Source organism: Amblyomma americanum, chromosome 1, assembly GCF_052857255.1.
Source record: "Amblyomma americanum isolate KBUSLIRL-KWMA chromosome 1, ASM5285725v1, whole genome shotgun sequence".
NCBI lineage: Eukaryota > Metazoa > Arthropoda > Arachnida > Ixodida > Ixodidae > Amblyomma > Amblyomma americanum.
Window position 1 is genome coordinate 160,881,967 of NC_135497.1, and position 19,379 is coordinate 160,901,345.

At 52.2% G+C, this 19,379-nt stretch overlaps 2 non-coding genes across 2 annotated transcripts; both read left to right on the plus strand.

Annotated features, from left to right (window-relative positions):
• The first annotated feature begins 3,810 nt into the window (after positions 1-3,810).
• On the plus strand, positions 3,811-3,882 carry TRNAQ-UUG (transfer RNA glutamine (anticodon UUG)). Its single transcript has one exon. It is a non-coding gene; the product is annotated as a tRNA-Gln (tRNA).
• Positions 3,883-4,506: 624 nt separating this feature from the next.
• On the plus strand, positions 4,507-4,578 carry TRNAQ-UUG (transfer RNA glutamine (anticodon UUG)). The gene has a single exon. It is a non-coding gene; the product is annotated as a tRNA-Gln (tRNA).
• Positions 4,579-19,379: the final 14,801 nt, after the last annotated feature.

The following is a 19,379-nucleotide window of genomic DNA, read 5'->3' on the forward strand; positions in this document are numbered from 1 at the left end:
GCATGGGAAAGCTATTCAATCCCGTATAAAACGTAACCTTAGCGACGTCACCATGAAATGATTGCTCTGACATCTCTAGCTTGTTTTTTTCTGCCGTTGTGGCACGCAGCTCTGCAGCAAGTCGCTTGTTGTCGTCCTCAACAGCTTGGATGTCTTGTATAGCCATGTCAGTCTGTACTGCTATCTCTGCAACATGGGAAGTAAAATTATTATCATTAGCTCTACAGGTTACAGATATTGTAATATCTCACTTATGAGAATGCTGTGTTTTGTGTGTTAGAACCGACCTGCTCTCGACTCCAGGCGCAAACTGCAGCTTTCGTGCGGCGGGTCATCTGCAGGCGTCACCTCTGCAGTGCATTCGTCCTCCGATGGCTGGCGCGCCGCTGCATCGGCGATAGCTTTAGCGGCTGCTTTCTACTGCCGCGAATTCGTCCGTGCAATACGGGAGGACATGCCAACAGCTGGTCTTTCGCCGGGCCCGTAACCCAGGTGCTGCGTTGGCACCCAGTCCGTGTTCACGTCATCCATAAGGCCTGAAGGTCTTCCTGGAAAATTTAAAGTTGGTGCCGTGCGCACAATGTTACACATACTGACTCATTTTGCTACGAAGAACACCGTCTCAGCAAACACATAGGCGACGGCGAGGCTCGTGTACCAACGTTCATTACCAGCTGCAGCTGTCACGGTAAACATCTTCGACAGCGACCGTATGTAGGCTTATGTCTATCAATAAAGTTTACTTTTTCTTACCTATGATGAAGTGCCGACCGCATACGCGAACGTTGTCCAGGTTTTTCTAGCCTTTCCCGTTGATCCGTGCCAGCCAAAGGCTTCGGCGCTTCTCCGAAAGGAGCTTCGTGCGCTTGCACTGCCAACTAATCAGTTTCGGTAAACAGTGAAGTCCAACGCCCGGCTCGGTGTTTGTTTTCTGCGCAGAAGACTTGCTTCTGCTTGCGCAGCCGAACATGGAACTCATCGGCATGATGACACCGCACAGAACCAGAAATACGAACGCACGGACGGAACGCGTCCCCTGTTGCTTTGCTTGGCATGGCGCTCTGCGCCGGCCGTTCCGCTCAGTAGCTAAAAATGGCGACACGTATCCCAGAAGCCCTCGTATGTGACGTCCGTGAAAATTATGTATAGTTAAATCGCACCGAATTTTTTGAAGCGAAAAGCTTCACTACGCTAGGCAAAGCAGTCTTCGAGTAGGCCAGAGAATGACCGTGAACGACCTTCAGCCCAACCACGCGTATCCCTTCCGGCGTGGTTCGGGTGTTCTCCGACATATGTGAGACAGTTATTACGCGGTTTCCTTTAATAATAATAATAATTGGTTTTTGGGGAAAGGAAATGGCGCAGTATCTTCCTCAAAACGAATTTTCATTTACATTTCGGCGCCTGCAGTAAGCCGCAGTCGACTACTGATCCGGAGTTCCCGGGTTCGAACCCGACCGCGGCGGCTGCGTTTTTATGGAGGCAAAACGCTAAGGCGCCCTTGTGCTGTGCGATGTCAGTGCACGTTAAAGATCGCCAGGTGGTCGAAATTATGCCGGAGCCCTCCACTTCGGCACCTATTTCTCTCTTTCTTCTTTCACTCCCTCCTTCATCGCTTCCCTTACGGCGTGGTTCAGGTGTCCAACGATATATGAGACAAATACTGCGCCATTTCCTTTCCCCGAAAACCAATTTTTATTATTATCTTTAACGTGCGCTGACATCGCACGGCACACGGGCGCCTTAGCGTTTCGCCTCCATCGAAACGCAGCCGCCGCGGTCGGGTTCGAACCCGAAAATGCACGCGCTGTGTCCCCCTTTCCACTGCCAACAAGAATCTCAAATTGCTGCGCGTAGCAACAGTAACGTCACTCGTGCTCCAGATGGAGCCAGTGCGCGCGTCAGCGGCACGCGCGGCGACGCTACTTCGTCAGACGTCTCGTTGCAGTCGAGTGAGTTGGATGGCTCCCAAGCGGCCCAGTGATTCCACGGCAAGCGGTTCATAGAAGCACCAAAGGAAGCCCGTTTTCCCAATACCGAACGCCAGAAAAAACTGAGACACTTTGGAAATTCTAATGTGTGTTCGGCTAAATCTGTGGCCATTCGACTGGGGTGACATGTGCAAAAAAATTGGCTGTGGTTTAGCTCTGGTTAACCCTAGTTGATATGCAAGAGCTTCGATCGTTTCCTCGGCACATCGGCTACGCAGCGTCTCAGTCCGACGCCCTCGAGAACTCAAACCGGTCTCTTCCGCAGTTGAAGAGAACACTCCGCGACGTGGCACGACTTCTTCTAGGCGCATCTTCGTTACGACGCTTCTCCACTCGTGCGGCGGGTTACTCTGGCGTTCCTTGAGCGCGATCTCTCTTCCTCGATTCGTTCTGTCGTTGTTGCCTATCTTTCGCGTTCTATATATATATATATATATATATATATATATATATATACCCCACGAGGCCGCCACGGTGGCTGAGTGGTTATGGCGCTCGGCTGCTGGACCGAAAGACACGGTTTCGATCCCGGCCGCGGCGGTCGAATTTCGATGGAGGTGAAATTCTAGAGGCCCGTGTACTGTGCGACGTCAGTGCACGTTAAAGAGCCCCAGGTGATCGAAATTCCCGGAGCCCTTCACTACGGCGTCTCTCATAGCCTGAGTCGCTTTGGGACGTTAAACCCCAATAAAGCAATCCAAACCAAACACCCCCGCGAGCCGAAACCTCCTCTCCCTCTACCCCAGAGGAGCACATCTGGTGGAGCCAGCGGAGATGGCAACGGCGTCGACAGCGGCGCCATCTGTTGGAGCGCGGCTGCGGCGTTGCTACGCAACTTCAGCTCAAGGTCGTTCGTCGGCCACGGCATATGGCATACGGATGAAGAGCGCGACCAGCCAAAATGGCTCGTAGGCTGGCGTAGTAAGCTTTCGCTTTAAAAAAATAAGAGATGGGCATGGTCGGTCTAATGGCCACAGGGTTTCGCCGAACACACCCAATAAATTCCAAAGTGTCTCAATTTTTACCTCTCCGTTCCCTTTCACCCTCTAGATAAATGTAAAACGCCGTGTTGTGCGTGCAGGCTACTTGCCTTCTATTTACCATCGACGATCGATGCCTGTAGCGGCTGCCTTCTGTCACTACAAAGCCATGTGTAGTTGCGTACAATATCTAATTCTTCTTTACACCTCCGGCGTTTACGGCGCAAAAAAGAGTACCCGAACTATTTCTTCTATTTATTAAAGTCCACTGCGTAAACGAGACAGCTTTTAATTACCCTTTTACAGTGAAATTCGATGCGCAACTAAACTCGTGGCTGGAAATTTATTTTCTCGCGTTGGCCGTGCTCCATTTTTCGTCAGAGAGCAAAAGCGCCGCTCTGTGGCGCCGGTGCACATTTCGCTGCCGCGACCGCAACGCAGTGACATCTGCCACCGCTCACAGTCACAGCCGAACCGACATCCGCTTCCGGTGTATCGAAAAACCAGCTGTGTTCGCTGCGGCAGATTCTCACGCTTTTTATTATGACACAAACTCGGAATACGGACCGTGGACTCAGAATTCAGAAATCCTGCTTTGTCCAGCGTAGATGTGCGTTTATTTTTAGGTTTTTTTTCGGATATGTTTTGACCGCTCATTAAGCTCCCGAAAGCACAAATTTCCTGTGTGCCGGCGTGGTCTAGTGGCTAGCATACCTGGCTTTCAGCCAGGAGACCCGGTTTCGAGCCCCGGCGCCGGAGTTTGGCCTTTTGGTGTAATGGTTAGCACTCTGAACCAAAGTTTTTTTCGTTCCCGGGTTCAAACCCCGGCGTCGGGGTTTGGTCTCATGGTGTGATGGTTAGCACTCTGGACTTTGAATCCAGCAATCTGAGTTCGAATCTCGGTGGGACCAGCGTTTTTTCGTTCCCGGGTTCGAACCCCTGCGTCGGTGTTTAGTCTCATGGTGTAATGGTTAGCACTCTGGACTTTGAATCCAGCAATCCGAGTCCGAATCTCGGTGGGACCAACGTTTTTTTTTCGTTCCCGGGTTCGAACCCCGGCGTCCGAGTTTGGTCTTATGGTGTAATGGTTAGCACTCTGGACTTTGAATCCAGCAATCTGAGTTCGAATCTAGGTGGGACCAGCGTTTTTTTTTCGTTCGCAGGTTCGAACCCCGGCGTGGGAGTTTGGTCTCATGGTGTAATGGTTAGCACTCTCGACATTGAATCCAGCAATCTGAGTTCGAATCTCGGTGGGACCAGAGTTTTTTTTCGTTTGGGGTTCGAACCCCGGCGTCGGAGTTTGGTCTCATGGTGTAATGGGTTAGCACTCTGGACTTTGAATCCAGCAATCTGAGTTCGAATCTCGGTAGGACCAGCGTTTTTTTTTGGTTCCCGGTTTCGAACCCCGGCGTCGGAGTTTGGCCTCATGGTGTAATGGTTAGCACTGGACTTTGAATCCAGCAATCCGAGTTCGAATCTCGGTGGGACCAGCGTTTTTTTTTCGTTCCCGGGTTCGAACCCCGGCGACGGAGTTTGGTCTTATGGTGTAATGGTTAGCACACTGGACTTTGAATCCAGCAATCCGAGTTCGAATCTCGGTGGAACCAGCGTTTTTTTCTTCGTTCTCTTTTTTGCCACATTTAGGTTGTTTGAGCGAATGCTTTACAAAATAACTATAATTATTGTTCGAAAAAAGAAAAATATTTTCACAGGCAAACTGTAAGCCGAGGTGGAAGGCCGTTACTATGTAAATCATCATAATTAGGTAATAGATTCACCAAACTAATTAACATGTAACTATAACGGTCTGGTGGCTAGCGCCAAATTGAGTTTGAAGCGGCAGACAAGACGACACGTCTGCTTTTGAATCAAAGAATAAATGCTTTGAAGGCCTGCAGCGGGATGAGATGCGGCGTCTTTTGCATACAAAGCTATAACTAATCGCATATGACACGCAAGAAACCCGGTAGAAACGCAGCGTCCACAGATGACCTGTTGCAGTGCCTACTGTGCCCAAACAGGACCGCGGCAGCTGTGTTTCGATGGAGGCGAAACGCTAAGACGCCCGTGTGCTGTTCGATGTCAGTGCACGATAAAGATCCCCAGGTGGTCGAAATTATTCCGGAGTCCTCCACTACGGCACCTCTTTCTTCCTTACTCCTTTCACTCCCTTTTTATCCTTTCCCTTACGGCGCGGTTCAGGTGTCAGCCGATATGTGAAACAGCTATAGTGCTAATTTCCTTCCCCCAAAAACCAATTTTCAGCCGCCGCGGTGGCTCAGTGGTTAGGGCGCTCGACTACAGATCCGGAGCTCCCGGGTTCGAACCCGACCGCGGCGGCTGCGTTTTTATGGAGGAAAAACGCTAAGGCGCCCGTGTGCTGTGCGATGTCAGTGCACGTTAAAGATCCCCAGGTGGTCGAAATTATTCCGGAGCCTTCCAGTACCGAACCTATTATCCTTTCTTCTTTCAGGGGACTCGGACGCCGGCGTCGAGGAGAGTGGACGCATCCTATGTGCGCTCCGCAAATTTTCGATGTTTTCGTCGGTTTTGTCGTTTGTGCTCGCAAACTACTGAGCTATTTCAACGCCGGAAGTCTTCGCGACCACCGGGATGCCACTCTTTCGGCAAGTGCAGCCCTCTTTTGCAATTTCTACAGACTTTTGGACTCACGCCACCCGGCCAGGCTCTTAGCCTAACCTGGTGAGAGGCTCTTCGAGCCGCCCGCCGAGCGGACGCACAGGCTGGCTTGTCGCGGTGTAACTCAGCTGCGCCATGTCTCGCATGGAAGTAACTGTGGAAGGAGAGAGTATCCAGCCTAAAGAGCTTCACTCTCAAGTAGGTTGGTTTAAGGTTAATTATTCCAAAGTCAAGGCCCTCTCGAAGACAGGCGAGGGAGAGCAAGCTGGCGACCCGACCCGAGATGGGAGGCAAGACAAAGCTTCAGCGCACATAATGGCGATAAAGAGAGAGGGAAGGAAGCTGGAGAGGCAATCTGTTGACACGCAGCAGCCGCGCCTCTCCCCCGAGCTTCATAAAATAGTGCTCAGACCAAAAGGGGGTCTCAAACTGATCATGGAACGCACTGACGCAACAGTGGCGGACGCGGTGAAGATAGCGGCAGGTTTCAAACCGGCGGAAGTTAAGGAAGAAATCGTGCTCGTCAACCACAAGCAAAACTCGATTCTCATAGGCACTGACAGCCAGGAGAGGATGCAAAAGTACCTGAAAATCGGCTCCATTCCAACGCCAAAGGGACGCGTTGACGCGTTCGTCTACCTGGCTACTCCGGACGGCTGTGGGGTAGGAGTTATACATGGAATTCCGGTCTCGCACGCCGTGGAATTCATTCAAGATATGTTGAAGTGCTCGCGTAACCCGGAGGTGATGGGAGTCAGGCGACTTGGCCGTGAGTCTCGCAGCGTGTTGTTACTCTTTGTAGATGAGACAGTGCCGCACTGGGTTTATTATGGAGGTATGCCGCTACGCTGCCATCTCTACAAGAAAAAATATGAGGTTTGTGTGACATGTGGCCAACTCGGACATCGAGCCGACGTATGCCCGAACCCAGACAACATTAAGTGCCGAGGATGTGGTATGAGCAACCCCCCTCGGGAACATACTTGCGACCCAAAGTGTGCCCTATGTGGGAAAGGGCACATACTCGGAGACAGGAAGTGCCGGGAACTGTACAGAACCCCGCACATAATTAAGAAGCGACACTGGAAGGAACGAACGCAAGACAATGAGAGCAAGGCAACAACAGACAGCGAGAACAACGCATCTGGACGACAGAGCAGACCAAGAACCAGGGCAGAAGGGGGATTTCACATGCAACAGGACTGCTTCCCGCGCCTGGTGTCGGGGACAGGCTCTGGTGGTCACGGCCAGTCGACGGGACGCTCCAACTCCCGAGGTCGCTCGGGTTCCCGGGACCGCCTCAGCTGCAAGGGCCCTTCCAGCTCCCAGGGTCGTTCCAGTTCCCGGGGTCGTTCCGGTTCCCGGGGTCGTTCCAGCTCCTGGGGCCACTCCAGCTCTCGCAAGCGCTCCGCTTCCAGGGGGCGGGACAACACTGGCACCAAATGGAACATCGGAGCCCGGCCCAAAATCGAGGGACGCTCTGAGTGTCATCAGCAAGGGTCAACGCCAACCACGGACAAGACCAACGTGCCGGATGACCACAAGAGGGTGAGCTTTGTAGATAAGGTCTCCCATACTCATCCACCCGGTGGGTCTAAGGACATCTCACAACTTAAACGCATGGTGGAAAAATTAACCGGGGCGGTTACGGCCCTTCAAAATGAAAACGCGGAACTTAGGAAGCAGCTGCCGCTTAAGATCCAGCTAGATAAGAAACGACAGGAAGCCGAAAAACCTCCACATAATACCCAGGAGAGTACGATGGTGGTGGAGAAATCCCTACCATCACCCAGCAAGAGAAAATCGTTTGAGGGCGCACAACCCGAATTTACGCTGAAGGAAGTCTGCCATAAACTGGAGACCAACATTCAGACCCAGATTCAGGCCCTGGATACCAAAATACAAGCGCAATTTCAGGCATTGGAAACTAACATGCAAAACCAAATTCAGTCGATTCTCTCCGCAATACAGGGACTCACAGACGTAACACAAGGACACAGGAATGAGCTCTTAGCCATCAATATATGGCAGCAAACTGTGGAACATACCATTCAGCAAATTCAACATGGCCATATACACAAAGAATAACAAGTACTTGCTGTGGCAATGGAACTGCCGGGGATATCGGCGGAAAAGGCCGATCCTCCAGCAGCTCCTTGCGTCTCTGAAGGTCCACCCAGAGGTTAGCGCCCTCCAGGAGACTGGAGGCGCGTCAAAATTAATTGGTTATCAAGCTTTTAACGCCATAGGCGACAAACCTAATGTTACCACATTCGTTAGAAGGAACATTACGGCCATTGAACATGACACGGGCATCCGCCACATAGAGCACGTCCTCGTCGAACTTATTCCGGCCACAAAGGCTCAACGCAGTCTTTTCATTCTGAATATTTATAGCACTCCAAGTCAAAAGAAAGTTAAATTCGACTCCCTCTTCAGGAAAGTGATGCGTATCGGCAACAAGCACGCACTGGTTATTCTAGGTGACTTCAATGCCCACCACCCTGCGTGGGGCTACCCGCGGCCCTGTACGAAGGGGAGAGAGCTATGGCTAGACATACAGCAAATGGGCTTCACCCTACTCACGGATCCTCTTACCCCCCCAAGAATGGGTAACAGCGTGTGCGCTGACACGTCCCCAGACCTCACCCTGGTGAAGAATGCGGGTACAGCTAATTGGTCCAACTCCTTGCTAAACCTAGGCAGTGACCATTACATACTTGTCACGGAAACTGACGTTGGTCCTGCCAAGCGCCAAACGCGCTCCCCGCATATTATCGAATGGGACGCTTTCCGCGACGCTCGTAACCAGGACGGGAGAAAGGCAGAAATCACAAACATAGAACAATGGGCGGAGGAACTCCGCAGGGATGCCAAGAATGCGACTAAAACGCTCGACGACAACGCGGAACTTGAAGTACTAGACAGCCGCCTTCTTCATACGTGGGAGGCCAAAGCTAGTATGGAAAAGCGATTAAAGAGACAAAAGTGGAATCGCAATCTCAGAAGACGCCTAGCGCGCCACAACAAAGCGATTGAGGCATATGCACTCAGACTCTGCGATCAGAACTGGGAAACAATGTGCGACCAGCTTGAGGGCAATATCGGCCTCGCCAAAACATGGAACCTCCTTCGGCACCTCCTCGATCCAGAAGGTAGCAAATTAACATAGCGACAAAATTTACAGAAATTAGGTTATAAATTTGAAGGTTCGGAGCAGGAACTCCTCGATGCAATTCGTTGTCGATATATAGGCTCCGCCACCAAAACTACCTTACCGCGCTATGAGGGTAAATCCAACAGCGAACTAGACGCCCCTATTAACGAATTCGAGGTTCGAGCAGAAATACTAAAACTGAAAACCAAATCAGCCCCCGGACCCGATGGTGTAACCAACAAAATGCTTAGAAACCTAGATGACAAATCTATAACGGCGCTGACCAATTTCATGCAAGAATGCTGGGAGAAGGGTGAGATTCCCCAACACTGGAAAACCGCTAAGGTAATTTTCATACCTAAGCCAGGGAAACCGCTCAATCTAGAAAATCTAAGGCCTATATCCCTCACCTCTTGCGTTGGAAAACTGATGGAACATGTCATACAAACGCAACTAAACAATTTCATGGAAGACAACGACTTATACCCCCATTCGATGATAGGTTTTAGATCGCATTTGTCCACGCAAGGTGTCATGATACAGCTCACACATGACATATTAGACACTAAGTCGATGGATGCGAAAGTAATAGTGGGACTTGATCTCACTAAAGCTCTCGATAATGTAAAACACGAGGCGATACTAGAAAACCTGGCTCTTTTAAACGTCGGGGAGCGCACATACAACTACATTGCCAATTTCCTTTCGGACAGGATAGCGCGCATCCACTTTGGTGAAAGTCAGTCTCAAGACATACACTTGGGCAGCATAGGCACCCCTCAGGGTTCGGTACTTTCCCCTATTCTCTTCAACGTGGCCATGATACGGCTCCCGACGAGACTGGAGGGGATAGATGGCTTGAATTTCTGCATGTATGCGGACGATATCACTATGTGGATGACCCGTGGCCACGACGCGCACATCGAAAGTACGCTACAGAAGGCCATAAATGAGGTCGAAAACTATGTCAGCCGTAGGGGCTTGCAATGCTCGCCGCAGAAGTCTGAACTTATTTTTTATAGACCTCTGCATCAAAGACAAACTAGAACCATCCCTAACATCAAATTACAAACTCAAGGGGCGGAGATTCCTCATGTTGAAAAAATCAGAATTTTAGGAATGATTATACAAAGCAACGGGTATAACGGTGATGCAATAACTAAGATGGAAAACTGCGCGCAACAAACTATGCGGCTTATACAGCGGATTGCCAACAGAAGACACGGCATGAAAGAGCAGAATCTCCTACGGCTGGTACAGGCGTTCGTAGTAAGCCGTATCTCGTATGCTGCCCCCTTCCTTGATCTTAAAGTTTCAGAAAAGGAAAAGATAAATGGAATTATCAGGCGATGCACGAAACAAGCTCTAGGATTGCCCATCCGTACATCCACTCACCGCCTCCTAGAGCTGGGAATGCATAATACCCTGGAAGAAATTACGGAAGCAGTGAGAACGTCCCAAATCGAACGCTTAGCTGGGACCACAACCGGCAGGGCCATTCTAGAAAAACTCAATCTTAGCCGAGATAACAGAACAACCGCCAAAGTTGACATGCTCGGAAAAATTCGAGACAATATAGTTTTACCCCCATTACCCAGGAATATGCATCCTGTCCATCACTCAGTGCGCCGGGCCAAGCGGGCAGAGGCGCTAGAGAAACGCTTCCGCTCCTACAAAGACGAGGACGTGGTCTACGTGGATGCCGCTGAGTATGGTAAGAACACGATGACCGTCGCGGTCGTCAATAATAAACAACTCCTCAAAATCAGTGCCTCCATACTCTCGGGTAACCCAGAGACTGCAGAGGAAGCTGCCGTAGCACTGGCTTGTGTAGGCACAAAAGCGAGATACATCATCTGTGACTCAAAAGTTGCCATACTAAATTTCAGCAGGGGCCGGGTCTCCCCTCTAACGAATACAATTATAAGCCGTCATGTAATAGACCGGAAAATTACGCTAGTCCGGACACCAGCACATGCATCCCTGCCTGGTAATGAGACGGCCCACGAGTTCGCCCGAGGCTTTTCTTTCCGGGCGGACCCGAGCGAGGTGGTCTTTACAGACATGGATCGCATGGTGACCTACAGAGAAATTACACAACACTATCGTTTGCAACGAGCTAGACTTCCTCCAGCGGATAGATCCTTGTCCAGATACCAAGCCATCAACTGGCGCCGGTTACAAACTTACACATTTCCAAACCCGGCCCTCTGGAGTCTTATGTACCCAGGGCAATTTTCAGAAAAATGCGCGAACTGCGAACTTAGGGCCACCTTGGACCACATACTATGGGAATGCCCTCATGCTCCCCGGGAGGGACGAGGTATTAACACAAAAGATCAATGGGAGACCTTACTACTGAGCTCCGACCCGGCGACTCAGTTACAACTCGTCCGACTGGCCGAAGCCGCCGCCGAGAGTCAAGACCTTTCGGCCGTCGTCTAGGCGGGTAGCCCTTCGGCTACCCTCTTTCTGTTGGATATTAAAAGTTTTCCTATGCTATCCTATCCTATCTTCTTTCACTCCCTCCTTTATCCCTTCCCTTACGGCGCGGTTCAGGTGTCCAACGATATATGAGACAGATACTGCGCCATTTCCTTTCCCCAAAAAACCAATTATTATTATTACGCCCGCGGCGGCTGCGTTTTTATGGAGGAAAAACGCTAAGGCGCCCGTGTGCTCTGCGATGTCAGTGACCGTTAAAAATCCCCAGGTGGTCGACATTATTCCGGAGCCCTCCACTACGGCACCTCCTTCTTCCCTTTTTTTTCACTCCCTCCCTTGTCCCTTCCCTCACGGCGCGGTTCAGGTGTCCAACGATATATGAGACAGATACTGCGCCATTTCCTTTCCCCAAAAACCATATTTTATTTATTTATTTTGGGTCCTACAGTAAGCCACAGCCTATGTCAACTGTCCACCACAAGCGGCCGCCAGGCGTATCAAGACCACGGTGTAAGAATATCTTCAGGTGCTGACACTGTACACGGCGGCGCGGCCAGATCTTGTTCGCTCCTTTTTGCGCTTCTCTCGAACGCGAACAGATAGCGCCACACAATGAGGGTTTCTCTAGTCGCCGAGCTGCGGCGGCCGTTATGCAAATGTTTGGGCGCGTTCTCACGTGTCCTAAAATCTGGCTATCGAAGCGGATTCGCTCACCGGAAAACATGGACCTGTTCTCATCTGTTGATGCCTGGGCGAAGCGGAATCGCCGCGCCGCTGCTGTTTCTCGCTTTACCACACACTTCCCGGCCACCACGCCACCGCTCGCGCCGTACACAGATATGGATAGAAAAGAGCACAAATCGACGCTGTCTGTGTACCATAACCGTATACGCACGCTTACGTACAGTCACGGACAGAATAAAATTGTCTAAGGCTCCGGTTAAAAAGCGCGGGTCAGCGCCATCTAGTGGAAAAGCTGCCTGGTGTCGAGATCTATCCATGAGCATGCGCGCCTTATCTAACTCGAAACCTCTGCCAACTGCTCACTTCTGCTCGTTACGATCAAATCGTAGCGAGTAGCGCGAGATGTCGCCGCTTTAGGTGCCGCAGATGATGCGCTGTCGGAATGGCTTGCCGCGTGCAATCGTTCTTCCGCTTTCCGCGTCCAGCTCTTGGTTCTGGTGAAAACATTTATTATGTAACCATATATAGAGAGAGGTGTTGGGAGTGGAGACGATGGTGTTGGATCGGCTGTCCGAGTACCTCCAGCTCTTGCGGCAGCTGTCTCCTTCTGCGTCGGTGCCGCCGCCGCGGCAGCATTCATTTTTTCTACCGCGTGAAGACAAACCCGCATAGACGGAGGCCGAATGGCGCGGCGTGTCCCCTGGTAGGTTAGGAATTCTCTGTTAGCTGCGGGTCGCGAGAACGAGGGCGCACGATCCACTGTAGATACTGGCCGCACGGACACTGCAGGTTTTTTTAGCTGTAGATGTAGCTTCTTGCGTCTGCGTTTTCTACAGATAAACCCCACTGACCACTCTGCTCTTTTTTTCCCTGGAACATGAAGTGCTGGACGCCGTGCGAACCACACGTCAGGCTTGAAGTTCTACCGCTGAACTTTGCCCATGCAAAGTTTTCAACGCAAATGAATTCTATGAACGCCGTCGGCTCACTTGTTTGGTTTTTGAGGAAAGGAAATGATAGAGTAACCGTCTCACATAGGTAGGTAGGAAAGACTTTTAATGCTCTAGAAAGGTGCTAGTAGCAGACGAGAAAGAAGAGGTCCATCTTCCTTCTTCTCACAGGGTCGGTGCCCCTATTCCAGGGCTCCGCTGAGCTTCGCTGCTCGTTGGGCGTGCTGGATCAGACCTTGTTGGCAACCCAGATCGCCGCTGGAGAGCCGGCTCTCCCACTGTTCCGCACTCGGGTCTTTGCGAAAGCTGTCGTTTTTACTGCATTCCCACGTGATGTGGTACAACGATGGTTTGCTGCCACATCACGGGCAAGTGTCCCGATATTGCGTCGGGTAAATCTTGCTAAGGATATGCAGGTTTGGGAATGTTCCTGTCTGCAATCTTCGCCAATACACTGCCTCTAGTTGATTTAGATCAGGATGAGGCGGCGGATAGCGGATCCGTACCCCCTTATAGTAGTTGAGAATGTCTGAGTACGTAGGACTGACTCGGTCGGGTAGATCGTCCGATTGGGAGGAAGCTCGGCTCGTATACCCTCGAGCTACCTCGTCGGCGCGTTCGTTCCCCGCTATGTCGGTGTGTCCTGGCACCCAGTAAATTCTATGTATGACTTTTGGTGGGGTCGCGCTCTGGAGGAGCCGGAGCGCGGCGCGACCTATGCGGCCGTTCATGTAGTTACGGCACGCTTCTCTCGAATCTGTAAGGATGGTAAGGGACATGTTGCTTCGATAACCGGCTACCGCCGCTAGAGCTACGGCCAGCTCCTCCCCTTCGGTTACCGTGCAATCCCTCACTGAGGCGCTAGCTAATTCCTTTAAGTTCGAATCAATAACTACCGCCACTGTGCTGTTATGTGAGCTTCTTGTATACGGAGCCGCGTCCGTGTATACCGTTGTGGATTTTGTAGCTAGATTTTGTTGTACATACCTCGCCCGGGCTGCCCTACGGGCCGCATGCAAGTTGGAGTCCATGTTCCGGGGAAGGGAGCGAACCTTTAGCGTCTGGCGGATTGCGTCCGGTATGCTCGCAGTACGATTCTCGAATTCCGCAGTTCCGCCTAGCCCCAGTCGGCTAAGGAGCGAGCGCCCCGTAGGAGTCTGCTGGAGCCTAGCTAACTGCGTGACCAGTTGGGCTTCTTTGATCTCTTCGAAGGTGTTGTGAATTCCAAGAGCCAATAGTTTTTCGTTGGAGGTGTTCATTGGTAGATGCAGGGCTGTCTTGTAAGCTTTGCGGAGTATGGTGTCTGCACTATCCACTTCTCCTTTGTTGAGGTTGAAGTACAGGAGGGCGTAACCCACGCGACTAACCACCAGGCTCTGAACCAGGCGCAGGGTATCCCCCTCTCGCATGCCGCTCCGCTTCTGCGACACGCGCGTGATCATTCTGGCGACCTGAGTGGTCGATTGCTTGAGAAGGCCGAGCGTATGGCCGCATCGCTGGTTGCTCTGCAGCCACATTCCCAAGACGCGTATCTTGTCTCGTTCGGGAATTAGCTGTCCTTCGAGGGAGACATTGAGGGACCCTTCCTTGTGTTTCCCTTTGTGGACTCGCAGAAGTTCTGATTTTTCGGTGGAGCAGGCGAGGCCTCGTGCACTGGCATATTCTTCCACGCAGGTAGCCGCTGCTTGCAGTCGTTCTTCTTTCTGGCCGAGCGACCCAGTGGTAGCCCAGACCGTGACGTCGTCAGCGTATATTGCGTGCTGTATGCCTTCGATCTTCTCGAGTTGTCTTGCGAGGCCGATCATAGCCACGTTGAAAAGTAGTGGCGAGATGACGAACCCTTGAGGTGTGCCTTTGTTTGGGGTCGAAAATTTAGCGCTACGAAGGTCTCCGAGCCCAACCGTTGCAGTGCGGTTGGAGAGAAAGGCCTTCACGTAGCTGTGAATTTTCTCGCCGCAGTGGAGGTTGTAGAGTCCTTCCATTACAGCCGTGTGGCTAACGTTGTCAAAGGCTCCTTTGATGTCGAGGGTCATAACCACGTTCTCGCCTACGCTCGGGACGTTGGTGAGGACTTCCTCTTTGAGTTGTAAGAGGATGTCCTGGGTGGAGAGGTGGGCTCGGAAGCCGAACATACTGTGGGGGTACAGGTCTTCGTCTTCCATGTAGCTTTGGAGCCTCCGAGTAACGACTCGCTCGTAGAGGTTGCCTAGGCAGGAGGTGAGTGAGATAGGTCGGAGATTTTCGATCTGGAGTTTCTTACCCGGTTTGGGGATCATTACGACCTCTGCATGCTTCCACTCTTCAGGAACCGTTCCTGCGGCCCAGTGCCCGTTGAGGAAGGTGGTCAGTTGGTCGACCGCCTCGTCGCAGAGGTTGCGTATGAGTGCGTTCTGGATCTTGTCTGCTCCCGCCGCAGTGTTGCGCGTGCATGCCTTTATGGTAGCGAACACTTCTTCCCTGGTGATCGGCCTGTCTAAGTGGGTGTTCGGTTTCCCCAGGTATGGTTTCGCGTATGCCGCAGGCAAGGTCGTGCCGTAGCATTTCTCTTTGGCCTTATCTAGCAGTTCCTCTTCCGTACCCTCGAAGGTGTGGACGAGTCTGCGGATAGCTTTCCCGCTTTCGGCCCTGGTTTGAGTAGGGTCGAGGAGGGTCTTGAGTATACGCCACGTTTTGGCCGTGCTGAGGGTGCCGTCCAGCGAGCTACTGAACTGCTGCCAGCTCTGCCTGGCCAGTTGGGTCGCGTACTCCTCCGCTATCTTGGTGACTTCTGCGATCTTGAGCTTGAGCTTCCTGTTAAAGCGCTGCTTCTTCCAGCGCTTGGTGAGTCCTCGACGTGCCTCCCACAGCCTGATGAGCCGAGGGTCCACCTCAGGTGTTTGCTCGGTGCGATCCACTTCCTGAGTGTACCGCTTCTGGATGTCTTTAAGTTGTTGACACCAATCATCTATGGAAGTAATCCCCCCTTCCAGGTCCGCGCAAGCCTTGCGGAAAGCCGGCCAGTTGGTGATCTTGGCCGTGCCGAGCTTGCGCTTGATGTTGGTGGCTGCTATCGTGGTCTTCAGGATATAGTGGTCACTGCCTAGATTCTCCAGCAGATTCTCCCACGTTGCGTGCTTCACTCCCCTGACAAACGTTAAGTCCGGACACGTATCCGGGCAGATCGAAGTGCCAAGGCGCGCGGGATGAAGTTGGTCTGTTAAGAGGGTACATTGGATCGCTTCCGCCGCGTCCTCGACCTGTATACCTTTGTGATTATTAGTGGGGTATCCCCATTGCTGTCCGCGAGCGTTGAAGTCGCCTACAATGAGCAACGAGTTGCTTTTCGCAAGTTTGCTGGCCCCTAGAAAGAGTATATCAAAATTCGCATCCCGCTGGCGAGGCGGGCTATAGAGGTTTACTAGAAAGACACTCTTTTCCTTACGCTTCTTTTTGGGAATAATTTCCGTCACTAAGTGTTCAATTTTGGTGTTGGGAATTGGGTCATGGGCTATGGCTACCAACTTTTTGCTGACCAAGGTTGCCGTGCGTCCGCTATCGTAGCACGTATATCCCCTGAGTGACGGTGTCGTGTTAGTTTCCTGTAAAGCTATTATATCGGGTGTTGAACCTTGCGTATGTAAAAACTGCATTAGGAGTCCCTGCTTTTGGCGGTACCCCCTGCAGTTCCATTGCCAGATTTCTAGTGGAGTTTGTTTAGCCATTGTTTTGGGCATTGTTCTGATTGGAGCCTTCAGTTCCGAAACGGCGCTCGTGTATGAGCCTGTCCCGGGCCTCGTTTGTTATTCGTTGCGTATTTTGACTTTTGACGTGGCTGCGGAAACTTTGGTCCTGCAACGCAACTTTTTGCTGTAGTAATGTGATGTTCTGTTCTGACAGGCTGAGTTGGACCTGCATGGCATCTAATCTTGCATGAGTTTGTCGGAACTGTCCTTCGGTGCGAATCATGAAATCCTCCATGCGCTGCATGAAAGTTCTGAATTCTTCGGGGCTCACTTCTAAGGGGGTTGGAGATCGTTGCACTTCGGCCGCCGGAGTCGGGGGCCGCGGTATGTGCCCTGTTCTCTGAGCCTGCATCTCTTTAATGAGGTCATCGATTTTTTTTCGGAGATGTGCATTCTCCTCTCTTAGAGCTTTAATTTCCTTCGAGTTACGCGTAATATTATCCTGATCCGAGCGCGGAATCAGTGGGTTTGGAGAGCCCGCTCCCCAGCTCACCTTGACGCCGCCCTTCTTCTGTTGTTTCTGCGGCGGCTGCTGCTGCTGCTGCTTCGGCTTGGCCGTTGACCGGTTTAGCGGCGGGAAAGAGTCATCCCTGGATCGGCTCTGGCTGTGATCTCGCACGGTGCTACGGCCTCGGCTCGAGGAGCGGCCATGGTCCCGCTCCGAGCTAAGCCACCTGGGTCGGCGCTCTCGACTCAGGTGCGGGTTCTGTTGCTGCTGCTGCGGTTGTTGCTGCTGCGGCAGTTGGTGCTGCTGCTGCTGCCATTGTTGTTTCCGGGACTGCCGGCCGCCGGTCGTGCTGCCCCGGAGCTCCTCAGTAGTCTTGAGGCGTCGACGGCACTCCGTGGTGACGTGGTCGCCTTCGCACACCATGCATTTGGCCTTGCACGGGTGGCCTTCTGGTGGGTCGTGTGTGCCGCACGTCCTGCAGAGCTTGGTGTTCGGCGTTGGACAGACGTCCGAACGATGGCCTTGCTCTCCGCACACGTAGCAGATCTGTCTCGTAGGATGATATGGGTAGGTCTTGAATTCTCAGGATCGGTAGATGACCCACTGCGGGATATACGGGCCATCGAACGTGATGAGCGCCGTTTCCGACTTGCCCAGCATTCTCGCTTCCAGGATCTTCACTCCTTGTGATCGAAGCCGCAGCCTCGATTTCAGTAGGGCCGGTGATTGCCCCGGCATGACGCCGTGAATTACCGCACGCTTCAGGTCGTCCGGTAGGGCTGGATAGGTGTTGGTTGCATAGGTCTGGTCATTGGTCGTGAGCTTTTCGATCTTCCTGAGCACGTCGCCGATGTCCAGGTCGGGCGTGCTCGCAATCATGATGTTCGATCCGGGCCGGAGTCTCATGATGAAGTCTTCTTCCTTGATCGTTCCTCCGCTGGCCGCGACGAGGGCTTGCGTTGCCTGGTCGACACGGATTTCGCTGATTTTGAGGCCTCCCTTGGGGCAATAAATAATTTTGATATCATCCTTCGGTAGCGGCGGCGGACGTGGCCTGATCTGCCGCTGCGCTCCCGCTAGATGTGGTTTTAATGTAAAGCGTGGCACGCCACTCGCTCGCGTCTCTGCTCCGCCAGCTGCGGCTGTCGGCGCTATCTTGTTGCTTGCTTCTTCCCGGGGATCGCCTGGCCCCTTCGAGCCTTTCTTCGAGCCTTTCCTTTTTAGGCGCCGTTTGTAAGAAACAAGCTGCCAACGATCCATGTCTTCGTCTTGCAGTGGGTCGATGTCGGCCCCGTCGTCCCGCTGCGGTGGCGAGGTCTCCATGGCCTCGGTCACTGCGTCCCCAAGTCCGGGGCTCGCATTGACCGGCGGCGCGGCAGGAGATTCGTCCGTACTTTCAATCTCAGTGGACACCCGATCCGTGCCGTAAAGGAAGGGATAAAGGAGGGAGTGAAAGAAGAGAAAACTGAAAGTTGCAATTTGAGGAAAGGCGAGGCGCTATATATATATATATATATATATATATATATATATATATATATATATATATATATATATATATATATATATATATATATATATATAGGCCCCGCGAGGCGACACCTCTTGGCCTTGTTCACATATTCCACAACGTATGAAACACAGGCATAAACGTCCAGTATGACCTGTAGGTACATGTTTGATTTCAGCACCGAGGCTATCCAAGGATTGAACGGGTCGCGTCACTCTTACGCCTATTCTCTAGGCTAACGGCACGTTGTTCTTCGGTTTCTTGAGCCCGCCGCTGAAATCTCTTGGTCGCATTCCATTGTTCATCACGGGCCGTCTTCAGTGAAACAGGACTCAGGTCTCCCCTCCGGCTGCTGTCGCTGCTGCTAGCGGTCGAGACACCGGACGTTAAACGTGCCTCTCTCCCGGCGCCATATTCACGGCGGCGTTAACCAGTCGTCCGGCGCGCTGTTCGTCTGTTTCCTGGGCGATTCGTTTCCTCTTCATCTCGTTCCGATGTTGATTCCAGGCCTCCTCCAGCCTATCAGAATTGTCGCCGTCCATACAGTCGCCTCAACTGTGGTTGCGGCGCATGCCAGCTCTCCTTTTCAATCCTGTGACATCTTATCACGCATGCGACGCAGCTGTCGAAGCGAGCGGAGGCGAGCGCAACGACGAGGAATGCGGTGTCCCGTCCTACCAAACGGCGGCGGCGGCGAGGCGCGCGTTGTGACGTCACGTGCCTCGATGGAGTACCGCCACGGCGAAATCGCGTGTTTGTGGTCGTGTCCCCTCACCTCTTTCAATTCATTTCTCCTTTCTGCCTGATATCCTTTATTTCCGCTGCCTCGGCTCAGTTGCTTCAGTATCGATG